Here is a 23,910-nt window from a genome sequence, read left to right as displayed (position 1 = left end):
AACACACACACACACACACACACACACACACACACACACACACACACACACACACACACACGCACACACAGGGCTCTATTTTCGTCTGGCGTTGAGCCAGAGCAATTGTCAAACCCACACTCGTTTGCAATTTCAACCTGTTAAAGTCGGCACTGTTCTGCCTTATGTGAGCTGGCTTGCCCTGATGTGGGAGGGGAGACAGTTTCAGGCAGCGCAGGTGGGGCTATTTAAGACCAAGCAGAGAACTGTAAGGAAAGGCGGCCGAAAGAGGTGTTGGCTTTGGGGATGACCAGTGAAATATACCTGCTGGAGCACGTGCTACGGGTGGGTGTTGCTATGGTGACCAGTGAGCTGAGATAAGGCGGAGCTTTACCGAGCAAAAACGTGTAGATGACCTGGAGCCAGTGGGTTTGGCGACAAATACGAATCGAGGACCAGCCAATGAGAGCGTACAGGTCGCAGTGGTGGGTAGTATATGGGGCTTTGGTGATAAAACGGATGGCACTGTGATAGACTACATCCAATTTGCTGAGTAGAGTGTTGGAGGCTATTTTCTAAATGTCCACATATTCTAAGTCCGAACCGTCCAGAGTAGTGATGCTAGTCGAGCGGGCGGGTCAAGGGCAGTCAAGTTTGGAGTGATCCAATGGCTATATCTGTTCTTAGTTCAACATTTTTTTGAAAGGGGCAAGCTTATTTTAGATGCTTATTTAATCTTAATCACAAAAGCTTTATTAAAAGACCAAGTGTGAAAGCATCCCTTTTTAATACACTGTAAGGAGGCTATTGTATGTTATTTGAGCAAACTCCTTTTATTATTTTCATCTGCATAAAAAGCCCTCAATGCATGGAACAAGAGATGAGTTGACCTCCCTGTAGGCTATACGACCAACATGGAATGAGAGGTGACCTCCCTGTAGGCTATACGACCAACATGGAACAAGAGATGAGGTGACCTCCCTGTAGACTATACGACCAACATGGAACGAGAGATGAGGTGACCTCCCTGTAGGATATACGACCAATATGGAATGAGAGATGAGGTGACCTCCCTGTAGACTATACGACCAACATGGAACGAGAGATGAGTTGACCTCCCTGTAGACTATACGACCAATATGGAATGAGAGATGACCTCCCTGTAGACTATACGACCAACATGGAACGAGAGATGAGTTGACCTCCCAGTAGGCTATACGACCAACATGGAACGAGAGATGAGGTGACCTCCCTGTAGGCTCTACGACCAACATGGAACGAGAGATGAGTTGACCTCCCTGTAGACTATACGACCAACATGGAATGAGAGGTGACCTCCCTGTAGGATATACGACCAACATGGAACGAGAGATGAGGTGACCTCCCTGTAGACTATACGACCAACATGGAACGAGAGATGAGGTGACCTCCCTGTAGGATATACGACCAACATGGAACGAGAGATGAGGTGACCTCCCTGTAGGATATACGACCAATATGAAGCGAGAGGTGAGGTGACCTCCCTGTACACTATACGACCAACATGGAGCGAGAGATGAGTTGACCTCCCTGTAGACTATACGACCAACATGGAATGAGAGGTGACCTCCCTGTAGGATATACGACCAACATGGAACGAGAGATGAGTTCACCTCCCTGTAGGCTATACGACCAACATGGAGCGAGAGGTGAGGTGACCTCCCTGTAGACTATACGACCAACATGGAATGAGAGGTGACCTCCCTGTAGGATATACGACCAACATGGAGCGAGAGGTGAGGTGACCTCCCTGTAGACTATACGACCAATATGGAATGAGAGGTGAACTCCCTGTAGGCTATACGACCAACATGGAACGAGAGGTGACCTTCCTGTAGGCTATACGACCAACATGGAGCGAGAGGTGAGGTGACCTCCCTGTAGGCTATACGACCAACATGGAATGAGAGATGAGGTCACCTCCCTGTAGGCTATACGACCAACATGGAGCGAGAGGTGAGGTGACCTCCCTGTAGACTATACGACCAACATGGAACGAGAGATGAGGTGACCTCCCTGTAGGATATACGACCAATATGAAATGAGAGGTGACCTCCCTGTAGGCTATACGACCAACACGGAGCGAGAGGTGAGGTGACCTCCCTGTGGGCTATACGACCAACATGGAATGAGAGATGACCTCCCTGTAGGCTATACGACCAACATGAAATGAGAGGTGACCTCCCTGTAGGTTATACGACCAACATGGAATGAGAGATGACCTCCCTGTAGACTATACGACCAACACGGAATGAGAGGTGACCTCCCTGTAGACTATACGACCAACATGGAACGAGAGGTGACCTCCCTGTAGACTATACGACCAACATGGAACGATAGATGAGGTGACCTCCCTGTAGACTATACGACCAACATGGAACGATAGATGAGGTGACCTCCCTGTAGACTATACGACCAACATGGAATGAGAGATGACCTCCCTGTAGGTTATACGACCAGCATGAAATGAGAGGTGACCTCCCTGTAGACTATACGACCAACATGGAACGAGAGATGAGTTAACCTCTCTGTAGGCTATACGACCAACATGGAATGAGAGGTGACCTCCCTGTAGGTTATACGACCAACATGGAATGAGAGGTGACCTCCCTGTAGGCTATACGACCAACATGAAACGAGAGATGAGTTGACCTCCCTGTAGGCTATACGACCAACATGGAATGAGAGGTGACCTCCCTGTAGGTTATACGACCAACATGGAATGAGAGGTGACCTCCCTGTAGGCTATACGACCAACATGAAACGAGAGATGAGTTGACCTCCCTGTAGGCTATACGACCAACATGGAATGAGAGGTGACCTCCCTGTAGGTTAAACGACCAACATGGAATGAGAGTTGACCTCCCTGTAGACTATACGACAAGCATGGAACGAGAGATGACCTCCCTGTGGGTTATACGACCAACATGGAACGAGAGATGACCTCCCTGTGGGTTATACGACCAACATGGAACGAGAGATGACCTCCCTGTAGACTACACGACAAGCATGGAACGAGAGATGACCTCCCTGTGGGTTATACGACCAACATGGAACGAGAGATGACCTCCCTGTGGGTTATACGACCAACATGGAATGAGAGATGACCTCCCTGTAGACTATACGACCAACATGGAATGAGAGATGAACTCCCTGTAGGTTATACGACCAACATGGAACGAGAGATGACCTCCCTGTAGACTATACGACCAACATGGAACGAGAGATGACTTCCCTGTGGGTTATACGACCAACATGGAATGAGAGATGACCTCCCTGTAGACTATACGACCAACATGGAACGAGAGATGACCTCCCTGTAGACTACACGACAAGCATGGAACGAGAGATGACCTCCCTGTGGGTTATACGACCAACATGGAACGAGAGATGACCTCCCTGTGGGTTATACGACCAACATGGAACGAGAGATGACCTCCCTGTGGGTTATACGACCAACATGGAACGAGAGATGACCTCCCTGTGGGTTATACGACCAACATGGAATTAGAGATGAGACAACCAGGTGACACTCATTATTAGAAACATGTATCTTATTTTCCTGTAACAATTGTTTTCCATTTAATTTCATTTAAAATAACATCCCCTTAGTAGGCTACCCTTACCCTGCTATAACCAAACACTACTATAACCTGTTTGCACCATCAGAGATGATCAACCACACACACACACTTCTGTCCACGATAACACCAACCACACACACACACACATTTCTGTCCACTATAACACCAACCACATACACACACACACACTTCTGTCCACTATAACACCAACCACACATACACACACACTTCTGTCCACTATAACACCAACCACACACACACACACACACACACTTCTGTCCACTATAACACCAACCACACACACACACACACACTTCTGTCCACTATAACACCAACCACACACACACACACACACTTCTGTCAACGATAACATCAACCACACACACACACACACACTTCTGTCAACGATAACATCAACCACACACACACACACACACACACACTTCTGTCCACTATAACACACCACTACTCACACACACAGATCAAACTCAATTTCCTGGTAAAACTCAATTTCCAAGTAATATTCAGCATGTAACGTGGTTCAGTGCTAGAGAGTGTTAAACAAAGGAGCAACACAGAATGAGAAACTACTTCAAATCTACCTTTTGTGTCACAGAACGGCTCTAACAGACATGGCTACAACATTTGGTCTGAATTAACGCCAGTGGGAGAAATCAAGGTTGCACCATTCATTGGCCTGTAGTATTTCAAGCCCTTTTGATTCTCCAGGCCACAACGCAACACGGAACTGGAATACAGAGCTTTATTAGAGAAAAGCTTTTCAATGTTCATCATGTTTTTTTTGTGTGTTTTTTTGTATTTCTCATTTCTCTCTCACAAAATCGTCAGAGCCATTCTTTGCAATAACAACAAAAAGAAGTATAGAATTCTGGGTCCCCCGTTTGAAAAACGTAACAGGTATTTCTGAACAGGCAGCTGTGCTATTGAGGCATTACTACTGTCTGGAATTAAGGATGGAGGGAGGACAAACACATTGCTCATCACACAGCCTCATCACACAGCCTCATCACACAGCCTCATCACACAGCCTCATCACACAGCCTCATCACACAGCCTCATCACACAGCCTCATCACACAGCCTCATCACACAGCCATATCACACAGCCTCATCACACAGCCTCATCACACAGCCTCATCACACAGCCTCATCACACAGCCTCATCACACAGCCATATCACACAGCCTCATCACACAGCCTCATCACACAGCCTCATCACACAGCCTCATCACACAGCCTCATCACACAGCCATATCACACAGCCTCATCACACAGACTCATCACACAGCCTCATCACACAGCCTCATCACACAGCCTCATCACACAGCCACATCACACAGCCACATCACACAGCCTCATCACACAGCCTCATCACACAGCTTCATCACACAGCCTCATCACACAGCCTCATCACACAGCCTCATCACACAGCCTCATCACACAGCCTAATCACACAGCCTCATCACACAGCCTCATCACACAGCCACATCACACAGCCACATCACACGGCGTCATCACACAGCCTCATCACACAGCCTCATCACACAGCCTCATCACACAGCCTCATCACACAGCCTCATCACACAGCCTCATCACACAGCCTCATCACACAGCCTCATCACACAGCCTCATCACACAGCCATATCACACAGCCTCATCACACAGCCATATCACACAGCCTCATCACACAGCCTCATCACACAGCCTCATCACACAGCCTCATCACACAGCCTCATCACACAGCCATATCACACAGCCTCATCACACAGCCTCATCACACAGCCTCATCACACAGCCTCATCACACAGCCTCATCACACAGCCTCATCACACAGCCATATCACACAGCCTCATCACACAGCCTCATCACACAGCCTCATCACACAGCCTCATCACACAGCCTCATCACACAGCCTCATCACACAGCCATATCACACAGCCTCATCACACAGCCTCATCACACAGCCTCATCACACAGCCTCATCACACAGCCTCATCACACAGCCTCATCACACAGCCTCATCACACAGCCTCATCACACAGCCTCATCACACAGCCTCATCACACAGCCTAATCACACAGCCATATCACACAGCCTCATCACACAGCCACATCACACAGCCACATCACACAGCCACATCACACGGCGTCATCACACAGCCACATCACAATGGCCTCATCACACAGCCTCATCAAACAGCCTCATCACACAGCCTCATCACACAGCCTCATCACACAGCCTCATCACACAGCCACATCACACAGCCTCATCAAACAACCTCATCACACAGCCTCATCACACAGACTCATCACACAGCCTCATCACACAGCCTCATCACACAGCCTCATCACACAGCCACATCACACAGCCACATCACACAGCCTCATCACACAGCCTCATCACACAGCCACATCACACAGCCTCATCACAATGGCCTCATCACACAGCCTCATCACACAGCCTCATCACACAGCCTCATCACAATGGCCTCATCACACAGCCTCATCACACAGCCTCATGACACAGCCTCATCACACAGCCTCATCACACAGCCTCATCACACAGCCACATCACAATGGTCTCATCACACAGCCTCATGACACAGCCTCATCACACAGCCTCATCACACAGCCTCATCACACAGCCTCATCACACAGCCTCATGACACAGCCTCATCACACAGCCTCATCACACAGCCTCATCACACAGCCTAATCACACAGCCTCATCACACAGCCTCATCACACAGCCTCATCACACAGCCTCATCACACAGCCTCATCACACAGCCTCATCACACACCCTCATCACACAGCCTCATCACACAGCCTCATCACACAGCCACATCACACAGCCACATCACAATGGTCTCATCACACAGCCACATCACACAGCCTCATCACACAGCCTCATCACACAGCCTCATCACACAGCCACATCACACAGCCTCATCACACAGCCTCATCACACAGCCTCATCACACAGCCACATCACACAGCCTCATCACACAGCCTCATCACACAGCCACATCACACAGCCACATCACACAGCCTCATCACACAGCCACATCACACAGCCACATCACACAGCCACATCACACAGCCTCATCACACAGCCTCATCACACATCCGTATCACACAGCCTCATCACACAGCCTCATCACACAGCCTCATCACACAGCCGTATCACACAGCCTCATCACACAGCCTCATCACACAGCCACATCACAATGGTCTCATCACACAGCCTCATCACACAGCCTCATCACACAGCCTCATCACACAGCCTCATCACACAGCCACATCACTCCGCCTCATCACACAGCCACATCACACAGCCTCATCACACAGCCACATCACTCCGCCTCATCACACAGCCACATCACACAGCCTCATCACACAGCCTCATCACACAGCCTCATCACACAGCCTCATCACACAGCCACATCACACAGCCACATCACCATGATGTCATCACACAGCGTCATCACACAGCCATATCACACAGCCTCATCACACAGCCTCATCACACAGCCTCATCACACAGCCTCATCACACAGCCACATCACACAGCCTCATCACACAGCCACATCACACAGCCACATCACACAGCCTCATCACACAGCCACATCACACAGCCTCATCACACAGCCACAGCACACAGCCTCATCACACAGCCTCATCACACAGCCACATCACAATGGTTTCATCACACAGCCTCATCACACAGCCATATCACACAGCCTCATCACACAGCCTCATCACACAGCCTCATCACACAGCCTCATCACACAGCCACATCACACAGCCTCATCACACAGCCTCATCACACAGCCTCATCACACAGCCACATCACACAGCCTCATCACACAGCCTCATCACACAGCCACATCACAATGGTCTCATCACACAGCCTCATCACACAGCCTCATCACACAGCCTCATCACACAGCCTCATCACACAGCCTCATCACACAGCCACTTCACACAGCCTCATCAAACAGCCTCATCACACAGCCTCATCACACAGCCACATCACACAGCCTCATCACACAGCCTCATCACACAGCCTCATCACACAGCCACATCACACAGCCTCATCACACAGCCACATCACAATGGTCTCATCACACAGCCTCATCACACAGCCATATCACACAGCCTCATCACACAGCCTCATCACACAGCCTCATCACACAGCCTCATCACACAGCCTCATCACAGAGCCTCATCACACAGCCACATCACACAGCCACATCACAATGGTCTCATCACACAGCCTCATCACACAGCCATATCACACAGCCTCATCACACAGCCTCATCACACAGCCTCATCACACAGCCACAACACACAGCCACATCACAATGGTCTCATCACACAGCCTCATCACACAGCCATATCACACAGCCTCATCACACAGCCTCATCACACAGCCTCATCACACAGCCACATCACAATGGTCTCATCACACAGCCTCATCACACAGCCTCATCACACAGCCTCATCACACAGCCACATCACACAGCCACATCACACAGCCACATCACACAGCCACATCACACAGCCACATCACACAGCCTCATCACACAGCCTTATCACACAGCCTCATCACACAGCCACATCACACCGCCTCATCACACAGCCACATCACACAGCCACATCAGACAGCCACATCGCAATGGTCTCATCCCACACCACATGCAGGCTTTATTCAAAGGCAACATTTTAAATTATGTTTTTGAAAATAATTAATTGAAGTTATTTTCAAATACTTCCAATAGAAGTTGTTGATTCAGGCCACGGGGAGGGGGGTTAACCTCTGACCCCTGCTCACATATGACCGTTCTGTTTTCCTCTCACTTCTCTGTAACAGCGTTGCACGGGGCTGGTGGTCGACGGAAACCTGAGAGGCTTCACTCCCCCTCTCTGAAAAATGTGTTTGGCGAGAAGCAAGTCTTTGATGAGCTGATACATCCAGACTCCGAGACCGTAATGAGTTTCCAGTGATCCATCCAGACTCCGAGAGCGTAATGAGTTTCTAGCGATCCATTCAGACTCAGAGACTGTTTTGAGTTTCCAGTGTGTTAGGCCGCTTTTTGTTTTCAGCCGCTCCTCCATCTGAGAAGCAGATTCCCCCTTTTTTCCTCTACGTCACGCGGGCAGAGCGTTAATTTAAACGCTGACTGGCGAGCCACTTTGTTTCTACGGTTCCCTCTCATTGGAAGCCATCAACTCTCCCGCCAAGCTTGAGACAAAAAGAGCGAGGGTCTCCCCATGGTCACGTTCATTCACTTTCAGACATGTCCCCTTAGGACGTTTCTTAGCCAATATGGCTGCCAGACAGCTCCGATACACCTGCTTGGAAGGTTAGAGATGTTTTGGCATCGTTAGACTGCCTTTAGATCATGTTTGTGTGGATTGTGAAGTGGCCATATGAGTGTGTATCCCTCATTCATTATTCGAGCGCGGCCGGTCTACAGCAGGTGTATGATTTTACAGCTGACGGACAGTCCCATGCTGAGTTATGGACAAGTACGGACAATACAGACAAGGTCTGGATGCAGCACTTATATAATGCATTTTACCACCGTTACAGTCTCAGCGCTGTAATTCTCAAGGGCCAAATTGTCTACAGTTGTTTTATTCTCCTAGAGCACATCTGTCTGTGTGTCTGTCTGTCTCTCTGTCTAACCAGGACTGTTCAGGGAGTTCTGGAAATCTTAAAACGGAAACAAAAATTCAATGAAATTAGCTATTGCTTGATGTTTAAAAATGAAATTAGCTATTGCTTGATGTTTAAAAATGAAATTCGCTATTATTTGCCATTAGAGTCCATTCACTTTGGGTTTGAAACCGATAATGTTTAAAAATACAGAACCTAAACCCCTTAATGTGTGAAAGTTAAATATTTTTAAAAAATATCTTTTGAATTTCGCGCCCTGCACTTGGACTGGCTGTTGTCATATTGAGCCCGACCTGTTATGGCTGCAGGGCGAATATTGAAAAAACTGGAAAATGTGTGCACATTTTCAAACGGCCTCCTAAGAAACTTTTTATTTTCCAATATGCATATATTTACTACTGTTGGATAGATAACAGTCTGTAGTTTCTAAAAAGGTTTGAATTGTTTCTCTAAGTCGAACAGAAATATTTTTACAGCCATTTTCCCAGCCGAATTGAGTTTTCCAAAATGCGATGTGTCTCTTTAAGACCTTCTCTATAAAAGGCCCTTTGACTTAGGACCATAGGGACACGTCACAGGCGTTCGTCAGACTGTAATGCGGAAGTGAGAATTGAAAGGAGTCGAATATCTCGTCCATGGACTGAATAACACACCTTCTTGTGAGACCTGCGCAGTTAAAAAAAAAATCCGGGCGCGAAGGATAATTTGTTCTCGGCTTCTGGAACAAGGTAGATAACGTTGAATATGATGCCTGACTACGATATTATTTGATACATGTCACAAAATCATCCTAAAGTATGTTTTTTCAATATACTTTAATTATATTATTGCAATTTATTCTGGACTTTAGATGTGAAACGACGGAAGAATTTTTTGAAGAAACGCTTTCTAGCTCCGCAATGCTATCGTGCCTGCTAACCCAAGAGGGAAATAATTCGTTCTGGAACCCAACTAAAGACTCTACTGGACATTGGACCCCGTTACAACATTCTGATGGAATATCAAGAAAGATAAGACCCAATTTGGGATGCTTTTTCATATATATGTCGAACTGTTGAATGCTAACTCTGCTAACTGTGCTAGGCTAGCGCTTGACTAGAATCAATGCTGCTTTATGCTAGCTTATGTTGTTAGCTAATATAACGATATATTGTGTTTTCGCTGTAAAACACTTCAAAAATCGGAAATGTTGGCTTTATTCACACGATATCTGTCTTTCATTAGTTATCCACCATATGTTTTTCTGAATGTTTTATGAGGTGTAATTAGTAGCCGACGTTGGTGTATGTATTTTCTCTGGCTACTCCCGGCTGGATTCAGACTAGCTATGTATTAGCATTTTTGGGTAGCATCAATGTAAAACTGATTTATAGCTAAAATATGCACTTTTTATGAACAAAACATAGATTTATTGTGTAACATGTTATATGACTGTCATCTGAGGTAGTTTTTTCTGGGCTCTTTAGGTTGGTTTTAGTTTATTTCGGTTGGTTGTGCATGCTACTTCAATCATAATTCATACTTCATAATCATAATTCATACGTGTCTGTCCACTTTTGTATTTGGTGGTGAGCTAACATAAATATATGTGGTGTTTTCTCTGTAAAACATTTAAAAAATCGGACATGTTGGCTGGATTGACAAGATGTTTATCTTTCAAATGCTGTATTGGACTTGTTAATGTGTAAAAGTTAAATATTTTTAAAAAATAGATTTTGAATTTCGCGCCCTGCAGGGGTGTCATTTTCGGGCCGATTTCGGGCTTGCATCCCAAACAGGTTAAGGCTTGCAGCCCAAAGAAGTTAACCACCTAACTGAGGAACTCAATTTAACCTTGCACAATACCCTAGATGCAGTTGCACCCCTAAAAACACAAAACATTTGTCATAAGAAACTAGCTCCCTGGTATACAGAAAATACCCGAGCCCTGAAGCAAAAAAGTTCTGCTCAATATTAAACTAATATTGTGATCTCTGTATATTTCTCCTATCATTTCTTGTTTACACTTGTCTGTCTCATCATGTTTTGGTGTTGACACAAAGAAATCCTGCCTCCCCTCATCCAAGTCATGCGGTATCACTGTGGCCAAAACAACTTCTCAAGCTTTTGTATACTGTTTTGGTTTATGTCAGTGTTTCTCTCTCCTCCCTGGTATAATTGCTGGGACTCTTAGACAATCACGGATTATAAAGGAAAAGCCAGCCACGTCTCAGACACTGACGCTTCACTCCCGGACGTGTTCAACATCAAGCCGCCGACTCGGGCACCCAGACACTCACGAGGACTGTGTGCTCTCGTTCGCCATGACCAACATGAGTAAGTAATTTAAGCAAGTTAACCCTCACAAAGCTGCTGGCCCAGGCGGCATCCCAAGCCACGTCCTCAGAGCATGTGCAGACCAGCTGCTTGGAGTGTTTATGGACATATTCAATCTCGACATATCACAGACTGCTGTCCCCACTTTCTTCAAGATATTCACCATTGTTCCTGTACCCAAGAAAGCAAAGTTAACTGAACTAAATGACAATCGTCCCTTCTGTCATCATGAAGTGCTTTGAGAGGCTTGTTAAGGATAATTTCACCTCCACCTTACCAGACACCATAGACACACTATAATTCACATATCGCCACAACAGATCCACGGACGAAGCATTCGCCATTGCACTGCACACTGCCCTATTCCACCTCGATAACGTCTCCCTCAACATCAGCATAACAAAGGTGCTGATCGTGAACTACAGGAGACAGCAAAGAGAGCACGCCACCGTCCACATCAATGGGCCGCAGTGGAGTTTTTTGGTTTTGGGGGAGAACTCAGTTGGAATCTCGAAATGTTGTTTGTGCATCATCAGTTTTTCTGCTATGTCAGTCACTGACAGTCACTCAATTAGAGTATGTCAGCTAAAAAAAATGATTGGTAAAGTAGTCCGTTATTTTAGGAAAGATATTTTTTTAAATGGTATAAACTTTGTTAATGATATCATAAATACAACTGGTGGAGTTATGTCACAAATGCAGCTAACAAAAAAATGTGAAATGTCTGCTCTATCCAAAATTACAACCGACTGATTAAAGCACTACCACAACAATGGAGGAGGCAATTGGAAGGGGCAGAAGGTAAAGAACTTGTCTGTCGGCCATACATGAAAGACCAAAATTGGTTAAAGAAAATTGTGATAACTAAAAAAGTATACCTGTTTCATTTAAGGACCAACAAATTGACAGCTGTGCCATATTTTTTTTATTTAACGAGGCAAGTCAGCCTTTACTTAATACCGATCCCGGATCCGGGATCCTCCTCATCAAAAAAGCTGACTAGCATAGCCTAGCCTAACGGGACAGGGATATCATATAATATAATTTTCATGAAATCACAAGTCCAATACAGTAAATGAAAGATAAACATCTTGTAAATCCAACCATCATTTCCGATTTTTACAATGTTTTACAGCGAAAACACAATATGTATTTCTATTAGCTAACCACAATAGCCAAACACACAACCGCATATTTTCACCATGTTTCCACCGCATAGGTAGCTGTCACAAAACCGACAAAATAGAGATAAAATTAGTCACCAACCAAGAAACAATTTCATCAGATGACAGTCTTATAACATGTTATACAATACATTTATGTTTGTTCGAAAATGTGTATATTTGAGGTATAAATCATAGTTTTACATTGCAGACACAATCACAAATAGCACCAAAGCAGCCAGAATAATTACAGAGAGCAACGTGAAATACATGAATACTCATCATAAAACATTTATGAAAAATACATGGTGTACAGCAAATTAAAGGTAAACATCTTGTGAATTCAGCCAATATTTCCGATTTTTTAAGTGTTTTACAGCAAAAACACAATATATATTTCTATTAGCTCACTACAGTAGCCAAACACAAAACGCAATTTTCTCCCCGCAAAAATACCTTGCACAAAACCGACAAAATAGAGATAAAATTCATCACTAACTTTGAACAAATTCATCAGATGACAGTCTTATAACATCATGTTATACAATACAATTATGTTTTGTTCGAAAATGGGCATATTTAGAGCTACAAATCCTGATTATACATTGTGAATATGTTGCATCGATTCACCAGAATCTCCGGAGATATTTTGGACAGTCACGTAATCTGACCAAAGAACTCATCATAAAGTTTACATAAAAATACATGTTGTATGGCAAATGAAAGATACACTGGTTCTTAATGCAACCGCTGTGTTAGATTTAAAAAAAATAACTTTACCATTACATACAGCTTGCGTTATTGTGAGACAGCGCTCACCAAAACGGCGGAGAATAGGACTCAACATTTTACACAGAAATACGAAATAACATCATAAATGATTTCTTAATTTTGCTGAGCTTCCATCAGAATGTTGTACAAGGAGTCCTTGGTCCAGAATAAATCGTTGTTTGGTTTTAGAATGTCCATTTCTTCTGTCGAATTCGCGCCACAATGCTAGCCAAGGCTGCTAACATTCCCATCCTCTCTTGAGACTAAGAACGGAAAACTCCAAAAGTCCCAATAAACGTTGAATAAACTGATAAAACTCGGTTGAAAAAAACTACTTTATGATGTCATTATCATATGTATCAAATAAAATCAGAGCCGGAGATATTCGCCGTGTAAACCGAACGCTTTTCAGAAGACAATGTCGAGCTCCGCCGCGCGCCTTCGAAGACAAAGAAAATTCCGGACCTGTCACTCCAAAAGCTCTTGTTCGGCCTCAGATCAAGCTAGACACCCCATTCCACCTTCCACTGCCTGTTGACATCTAGTGGAAGGCGTATGAAGTGCATGCATATCGATAAATAAAAGCCAGTTGAATAGGCAGGCCCTGAAACAGAGCCTCGTTTTCAGATTTTTCACTTCCTGTATGGAAGTTTGCTGCAAAATGAGTTCTGTTTTACTCACAGATATAATTAAAAAAGTTTTAGAAACTTGAGTGTTTTCTATTCAATAGTAATAATAATATGCATATTGTATGATCTAGAAAAGAGTACGAGGCCGTTTCATTTGGGCACGATTTTTTCCAAAGTGAAAACAGCGCCCCCCTATTGACAAGAAGTTTTAAGAACAAATTCTTATTTTCAATGACGGCCTAGGAACAGTGGGTTAACTGCCTTGTTCAAGGAAAGAACGATAGATTTTTACCTTGTCAGTTCGGGGATTCATTCTTGCAACCTTTTCGGTTACTAGTCCTACGCTCTAACCACTATCCTGTAGGTTGCAAAATATTTGGGAAGAGATTTTCGATGAGCCGATGAGCCAATTCCATGCACGTGGTTTATGAACTGATACACAAAACAATGCCGGATTCTAAATGTAAATTATTATACAAAATTCTTGCAACCAATACAATTGTATGTATATGGGTCTCAGGTCCAGGGATGGCTGAAGAATTGTAACACTTACCTGGAAATACTCTGAAAATAGCACTGCTGGGTGTCTTGAAAAGCCATAGTCAATCAATCAATAATATAATAATATTTTTAGTATTATTTAGTAGAAACTATGAGAAACGAAAGGTTCAGAACTTTTGTGAAATATTACAGCACAATTGAAATCTATATGGCAATTAGAAATCAAAATTTGGTGGTTTTCAGAGATAGATGGGAGGGGTTGAGGGGAGCTGAAGGCTGGGACTGGGTGGTGTTCAGAGATCGATGGGAGGGGTTAAGGGGAACTGAAGGACGGGACTGGATGGTGATCAGAGATCGATGGGAGGGGTTAAGGGGAACTGAAGGATGGGACTGGGTTGTGTTAGGAGATAGATGGGAGGGGTTGAGGTGAGCTGAAGGGTGGGACTAGATGGTCTTCAGAGATAGATGGGAGGGGTTGAGGGGAGCTGAAGGATGGGACTGGATGGTTTTCAGAGATAGATGGGAGGGGTTGAGGGGAGCTGAAGGATGGGACTGGATGGTGTTCAGAGATAGATGGGAGGGGTTGAGGGGAGCTGAAGGATGGGACTGGATGGTCTTCAGAGATTGATGGGAGGGGTTAAGGGGAACTGAAGGATGGGACTGGATGGTGATCAGAGATCGATGGGAGGGGTTGAGGGGAGCTGAAGGATGGGACTGGATGGTGATCAGAGATCGATGGGAGGGGTTGAGGGGAGCTGAAGGCTGGGACTGGATGGTGTTCAGAGATAGATGGGAGGGGTTGAGGGGAGGATGGGACTGGATGGTGATCAGAGATCGATGGGAGGGGTTGAGGGGAGCTGAAGGCTGGGACTGGATGGTGTTCAGAGATAGATGGGAGGGGTTGAGGGGAGCTGAAGGCTGGGACTGGATGGTGTTCAGAGATAGATGGGAGGGGTTGAGGGGAGGATGGGACTGGATGGTGATCAGAGATCGATGGGAGGGGTTAAGGGGAACTGAAGGATGGGACTGGATTGTGTTCAGAGATAGATGGGAGGGGTTGAGGGGAGCTGAAGGGTGGGACTGGGTGGTGTTCAGAGATAGATGGGAGGGGTTGAGGGGAGCTGAAGGATGGGACTGGATGGTGTTCAGAGATAGATGGGAGGGGTTGAGGGGAGCTGAAGGATGGGACTGGATGGTGGTCAGAGATAGATGGGAGGGGTTGAGGGGAGCTGAAGGATGGGACTGGATGGTGTTCAGAGATAGATGGGAGGGGTTGAGGGGAGCTGAAGGGTGGGACTGGGTGGTGTTCAGAGATAGATGGGAGGGGTTGAGGGGAGCTGAAGGGTGGGACTGGATGGTCTTCAGAGATAGAAATATATATATATATATATATACATTACCAGTCAAACGTTTGGACACATCTACTCATTCAAGGGTTTTTCTTTATTTTTACTATTTTCTATATTGTAGAATAATAGTGAAGACAACAAAATATGAAATAACACATATGGAATTATGTGGTAACCAAAAAAGTGTTATACATCCTTTGCCTTGATGACAGCTTTGCACTCTCTTGACATTCTCTCAACCAGCTTCACCTGGAATTATTTTCCAACAGTCTTGAAGGAGTTCCCACATATGCTGAGCACTTGTTGGCTGCTTTTCCTTCACTCTGCGGTCCAACTCATCCCAAACCATCTCAATTGGGTTGAGGTCGGGTGATTGTGGAGTCCAGGTAATCTGATGCAGCACTCCATAACTCTCCTTCTTGGTCGAATAGCCCTTACACAGCCTGGAGGTGTGTTGGGTCATTGTCATTGAAAAACAAATGATAGTCCCTCTAAGCGCAAACCAGATACAGTGACGTATTGCTGCAGAATGATGTGGTAGCCATGCTGGTTAAGTGTGCCTTGAATTCTAAATAAATCACTGACAGGGTCACCAGCAAAGCACCCACACACCATCACACCTCCTCCTCCATGCTTCAAGGTGGGAACCACACATGCAGAGATCATCCGTTCACCTACTCTGCGTTTCACAAAGACAAGGCGGCTGAACCAAAAATCTCAAATTTGGACTCTTTAGACCAAAGGACAGATTTCCAACAGTATAATGTTCATTGCTCGTGTTTCTTGGCCCAAGCAAGTCTGTTCTTCTTTTTGGTGTCCTTTAGTAGTGGTTTCCTCATGAGAGCCAGTTTCATCATAGCACTTGATGGTTTTTGCAACTGCACTTGAAGAAACTTTCAAAGTCCTTGAAATGTTCTGGATTGACTGACCTTCATGTCTTAAAGTAATGATGGACTGTCGTTTCTCTTTGCTTATTTGAGCTGTTCTTGCCATAATATGGACTTTGGTCTTTTACCAAATAGGGCTATCTTCTGTATACCACCCCTACCTTGTCACAACACAACTGATTGGCTCAAACGCATTAAGAAGGAAAGAAATTCCATAAATGAACTTTTAACAAGGCACACCTGTTAATTGAAATGTATTCCAGGCGACTAACTCATGAAGGTGGTTGAGAGAATGCCAAGAGTGTGCAAAGCTGGCGTCAAGGCAAAAGGTGGCTACTTTGAAGAATCTCAACAAAAAAAAAAAAATTTTGATTTGATTAACACTTTTTTTTGTTACTACATTAATCAAAATGTGTTATTTCATAGTTTGGATGTCTTCACTTATATTCTACAATATGGAAAATAGTAAAAATAAAGAAAAACCCTGGAATAAGTATGTGTGTCCAAACTTTTGACTGGTACTTTATATAGATATTCAGTATGGACGATTGGAAATGATGTAGATAATTACATTGATAGAACCCACAATCTATCTGCAATTTTAGAAGACACACACCTAAAAAAATACATACATAAATAAACACACTTTCCCCCTGTTCAAAACACGCCTACCTGGACACCCAGATTTATCAAATCCCCTCGATGCCATACACTTGTCACTATTCATCAAGCCAGCTAAAAGCCCACTGCTATCTCCACAGCCCACTGCCATCTACACAGCCTGTCCTCACAGCCCACTACTGTCTCCACAGCCCACTACTATCTCCACAGCCCACTGCTGTCTCCACAGCCCACTACTGTCTCCACAGCCCACTACTGTCTCCACAGCCCACTACTATCTCCACAGCCCACTGCTGTCTCCACAGCCCACTACTGTCTCCACAGCCCACTGCTGTCTCCACAGCCCACTACTGTCTCCACAGCCCACTACTGTCTCCACAGCCCACTACTATCTCCACAGCCCACTGCTGTCTCCACAGCCCACTACTGTCTCCACAGCCCACTACTGTCTCCACAGCCCACTACTGTCTCCACAGCCCACTACTGTCTTCACAGCCCACTACTGTCTCCACAGCCCACTACTGTCTTCACAGCCCACTACTGTCTCCACAGCCCACTACTGTCTCCACAGCCCACTACTGTCTCCACAGCCCACTACTGTCTCCACAGCCCACTACTGTCTCCACAGCCCACTACTGTCTTCACAGCCCACTACTGTCTCCACAGCCCACTACTGTCTTCACAGCCCACTACTGTCTTCACAGCCCACTACTGTCTCCACAGCCCACTACTGTCTTCACAGCCCACTACTGTCTTCACAGCCCACTACTGTCTCCACAGCCCACTACTGTCTCCACAGCCCACTACTGTCTCCACAGCCCACTACTGTCTCCACAGCCCACTACTGTCTCCACAGCCCACTACTGTCTTCAAAGCCCACTACTGTCTCCACAGCCCACTACTGTCTCCACAGCCCACTACTGTCTCCACAGCCCACTACTGTCTCCACAGCCCACTACTGTCTCCACAGCCCTCTACTGTCTCCACAGCCCACTACTGTCTCCACTGCCCACTACTATCTCCACAGCCCACTACTGTGTCCACAGCCCACTACTGTCTCCACAGCCCACTACCATCTACACAGCCTGTCCTCACAGCCCACTACTGTCTCCACAGCCCACTACTATCTCCACAGCCCACTACTGTCTCCACAGCCCACTACCATCTACACAGCCTGTCCTCACAGCCCACTACTGTCTCCACAGCCCACTACTATCTCCACAGCCCACTACTGTCTCCACAGCCCACTACTGTCTCCACAGCCCACTACTGTCTCCACAGCCCACTGCTGTCTCCACAGCCCACTACTGTCCTCACAGCCCACTACGGTCTCCACAGCCCACTACTGTCTTCACAGCCCACTACTGTCTCCACAGCCCACTACTGTCTCCACAGCCCACTACTGTCTCCACAGCCCACTACTGTCTACACAGCCCACTACTGTCTCCACAGCCCACTACTGTCTACACAGCCCACTACTGTCTACACAGCCCACTACTGTCTACACAGCCCACTACTATCTCCACAGCCCACTACTATCTCCACAGCCCACTACTATCTCCACAGCCCACTACTGTCTACACAGCCCACTACTATCTCCACAGCCCACTACTGTCTACACAGCCCACTACTGTCTACACAGCCCACTACTATCTCCTCAGCCCACTACTGTCTACACAGCCCACTACTATCTCCACAGCCCACTACTGACTTCACAGCCCACTACTGTCTACACAGCCCACTACTATCTCCACAGCCCACTACTATCTCCACAGCCCACTACTGTCTCCACAGCCCACTACTATCTACACAGCCCACTACTGTCTACACAGCCCACTACTATCTCCACAGCCCACTACTGTCTTGTATTTCATGCCTCTTCTTTACTACTCTTCCTTTATGTCTGCCCTGAGCGGTGTGTTTGTGTGTGTTTGTTCGTGTGTGTATGTGTTTGCACGAGTGAGTGTGCATGTCTGTGTGTGTGTGTGTTTTATGTCATTAATGTATTGTTGTGTCTCTGTGTAACTGTGACTTCACCAATGTTTTCCCCACTGAAATGTAATAGACTTCTATGGGGTTATGTTATGCACACTATGGACGTAACAGGTTACCACACCATGATAATCCAGGAAACATAGTGGGAATTCACAGGGGAATACACTGATTTCACAAAGTATTCACACCCCTTCATTTTTTTCTCGCATTTTGTTGTAGAACTTAAAATGGACAACATTTAGATTGTTTTGGTCACTGGCCTACGCACAACACCATAAAACGTCAAGTTGGAAATATGGTTTTAGAAATGTTTACAAATTCTTTCAAATTAAAAAAGCTGAAATGTCTTGAGTCAATAAGTGTTCAACCTCCTTTTGTTATGTTAAACCTAAGTAACATAATAAGTTGCATGGCCAAATGTTTCACAATCCAAGTGTGTAAAGCTCTTCGAGTGCGGTGTGTTTGAATCAGCGTCTTACCTCGGAAAAACTCACAGCTGCAATCACTGTCAAAGGTGCTTCTACAAAGTATATGAATACTTATGTGAATGAGAGATTTCTGTTTCATTTTCCAATACATTTCTAAAAACAAGTCAAAGGGGTTTGAATACTTCCTGACGACGCTGTGTGTAGACCCTGTTAGATTTGTGGATTTGTGAAGACGCCGTAAATATTCCTTTTTTCCCACATTGATTTACACAGTTCATCAGTTGCTGTAGAGGAGCAAAGAGCTTTTATATTGTAACGTTTAAAAAAAAAGGACCCCAGCAGACGAGGTCCATACTTAGAGCTCTCTCCTGCGTGCAGCCACTGTCTGTCTTCATAAAACCATTCAGGGGTATCGTCTGTTCAACTGGATGTGTCGTCTTCAGCTCCTAGCTGAACTTGTCACAGTATCTTTGCCTCTCTGATTAATGTTCCTGGAGAAACTAACTGGTGAGATAGCAACTTGTATATTATAGGAGCTTACGGCTATAATGTACCGTGATCATCACCCCCACTCACCCCCCCTCCACCCTCCCCCCTGGAACTGTACTTTAAAATGATGAGCCTTGGCAAATGTGGCACACATTCCCCTTTCCCTGTGTATTATTGGTAAAGTACTCTTCTGCATCGCTTGGATTCTACAGAGCATTTTTTCTGCATGTCTCCCCCTGCATGTCCTGATGACTATTCCCAGCTTTCCCATGGCTTCTAATTACAGGTTTGACTTCCTTCCATCCAGGAAGAGACGAGGAACCACAGCTGGGGCGCTCAGGGATGGCAGAGGGCAAGGTGGAGAGACGGGAACAACGTTGTTGACGAGAAACGAGGGAATCCTCAACTTCACCTTGTAAAGGAAAAGGGTGAGGGAGGGGCACACTGGGAACACACTGGTTGAATCAATGTTGTTTCAACGTCATTTGTCAACGTATTGAGACGTGGAAAGAGACGTGGAATGAATGCTTTTGGATTTGTTAAAAAAGTCACCCACCAGTACTGTTTTCATCTCATTTCAACCAGCGTTGTAAACACTGAAATGAGTGTAAAACTTCAACTTAAATGCATTGACAACCTGACTAGCAGGTTTTTACATCAATCTAATTTTTTTAACATTATCATCAGACCGACACATATGTTGAAATTGCGTTGAAAATTCCATGTAGAAACCTAGAAAATCTTCTTCACATTTGATTAAACATATTTTATTTGACCTCGTTTCAACGTAGATATTACAATGGTACGTTTGAATCAACGTCATTGTTTCAACTTAATGCTATCAACCTAAATAAAGAGGTATATTGAAATAAACTGTGAAGCCACGGTCCAATGATTCCTGCCTGAACAGTGACTCCTACTGGTATATGAGGAGTAATGCACTTCGGGGAGAAGTGTCTTCCTCTATTTATCCTGTTTAACTATGGAAACAAGCCGTGTTTGATGAGCCGTCATGTTAACACACTATTTTTGAATGGGTGGCAGAGGGGACCAAGAACCAGACATGGGTGGCAATGGGGGAATCAGCTAATTGTTTTACAAATAGCATTGCAATTTGGCGTACCCTGCAATGCATTGTATTGAATAACTGTTTCGACTATACATATTCGTCTGCACCTAATTTATTCAAATAAATCCATTTGAAAAAGAACATAGGGAAAATATTCAATTTAATAATCATGTTCAGTTGTAACTCCCCCTTCAAATATATGTTCCCCCTCCAAGGAATTTCAACACAATTTAAAAGCTCTAAAATGCTAATTTGAAGAACAGTAAAAAAAAAAGAAGACTCCAGCCATGATCACATTGGCTGCTGTAGCTTCCTTCACCTCTGTCAAGTCAAACAGAAATTACCATCTTCCACATCTGCACTGCTTTCATAATCTCAACTGACAGAGAGAGATGTGTCGTTCACTGTTCCCTCACTGCAGCTTCCTCTCTTCGCCTTCGCCCGCTCCGAGGCATCTGCTACCTAAATATCATCGACTAGTTGAAAGGAACTCTTAAGTTTTTCTTACAAAAGCTTTATTTGAAGTAAAACCGGTGTGAGGTTGGGTTTATGTACATTGACATCTGACTTGCCTAAAAGACACCATCATTTCAACGTGAAGCTAGATATACTATCATTCGTCCACGGTTGATTGGATCTTTGGAAGTTGAGAAGTACTTACCGTTAGCCCTATACATAAGGATGCCAAATTAATTATATTAATGATATTAACCCCCTAGAGTCTATTGACGCAACGGTGCGTCAGTCTAAGTAACGTAGGAATAAAATCCGGATGAAAATCCGTCAGTTTAAGATGGATGCATCTCAATCCACTGCATGTCGCATTTCCGCATCTGAGGTGAAAGGTGACAGAGCTAGAGAGGTGTTTGTCAGACCATGAGACATCCTGAAAAAATGTATCTTCTTACGAAAACCTCTAGCGTCTGATCGGTTTGACCTAAAAACTATTATAACCCCCCCCCCCCCCCCCCCCCCCACAAGTGTCAAGGGTCCTCGTTTGCAACACTCACTACCGAGTTCCAAACTGCCTCTGGAAGCAACGTCAGCACAATAACTGATCGTCGGGAGCTTCATGAAATGGGTTTCCATGGCCGAGCAGCTGCACACAAGATCACACAACAACACCTAAGATCACCATGCACAATGCCAAGCATCGGCTGGAGTGGTGTAAAGCTCACCACCATTGGACTCTGGAGCAGTTGAAACTCGTTCTCTGGAGTGATGAATCACGCTTCACCATCTGTCAGTCCGACAGACTCATCTGGGTTTGGCGAATGCCAGGAAAACGCTACCTGCTCCAATACATAGTGCCAACTGTAAAGTTTGGTGGAGGAGAAATAATGGTCTGGGAATGTTTTTCATGTTTCAGGCTAGGCCCCTTACTTCCAGTGAAGGGAAATCTTAACGCTATAGCATACAATGACATTCTAGATGATTCTGTGCTTCCAACTTTGTGGCAACAATTTGCTGAACGTTTCTATGTGGAATTTTCAATGCAATTTCAACTTGTAAATTTAAATATATTAAAGTGATTTTTTTACCCTAATTTAAATGCTAACAAACACTGTTTTAAAAAATATAAATATGAAATATTATATATATTAAATGTATATATACTGGTTGAATAGATGACAACACTACCTGGTGAATATTTATTTTCAAATCCAATGCATTTCACACATTGATTCCACATCCCAATACATTGACAGATTACATTTAAACAACGTTTATTCAACCAGTGTGTGCCCTGTGAGGAGGGAGGGAGGGAGCCGACCTCGGTTCCAATAGTATGTGTTTTCTAAAGCACTGTGAACATCTGATTGAGACTGCAGAGAGTACAAGATCAGTGGGGTTTTGTTGATCCTTTGTTGAATACATTTGAAAGAATATCAACACTATTTTAACCCTTGTCTGGTCTTTCATACTGTGCAGTACATTACATTTACATTTGAGTCATTTAACAGAGGCTGGTATCCAGAGCAACTTACAGTCATCTTTGTTTCTTGTTCTGTTTCCTTCTCCTTCAACCCTAGCTACTCAGCCCCTATGTAAATGGTCATACGCCGTCACAATCTTCTCTCTCTGTTCTTCTATCCTATCATCTCTCCCTTCTGCTAAATTATTTATCCCGCCTGTCTCCTGATTCTGTCTCGTCGACCCTACTCTTCACCCTTTCTGCATCCTGTGACTCGCACTGTCCCCTTTCCTTCCCCTCTGCCGGCTCGGCCATCCCCTCCTGCTCTGTGGCTGAGTGACTCATTGCAAGCTTACAGAACAGGGCTGCGGGTAGCTGAGCGTAAATGGAGAAAAAATAAACTTCCGCGGGACCTATCATCCTTTCATTTTCTCCTCTCTCTACCTTCTCTTTCTCTCTATCTGTTACTAAA

Source organism: Salvelinus fontinalis, chromosome 12 (genome assembly GCF_029448725.1).
Source record: "Salvelinus fontinalis isolate EN_2023a chromosome 12, ASM2944872v1, whole genome shotgun sequence".
Lineage (NCBI taxonomy): Eukaryota > Metazoa > Chordata > Actinopteri > Salmoniformes > Salmonidae > Salvelinus > Salvelinus fontinalis.
This window is presented reverse-complemented; position numbering follows the sequence as displayed.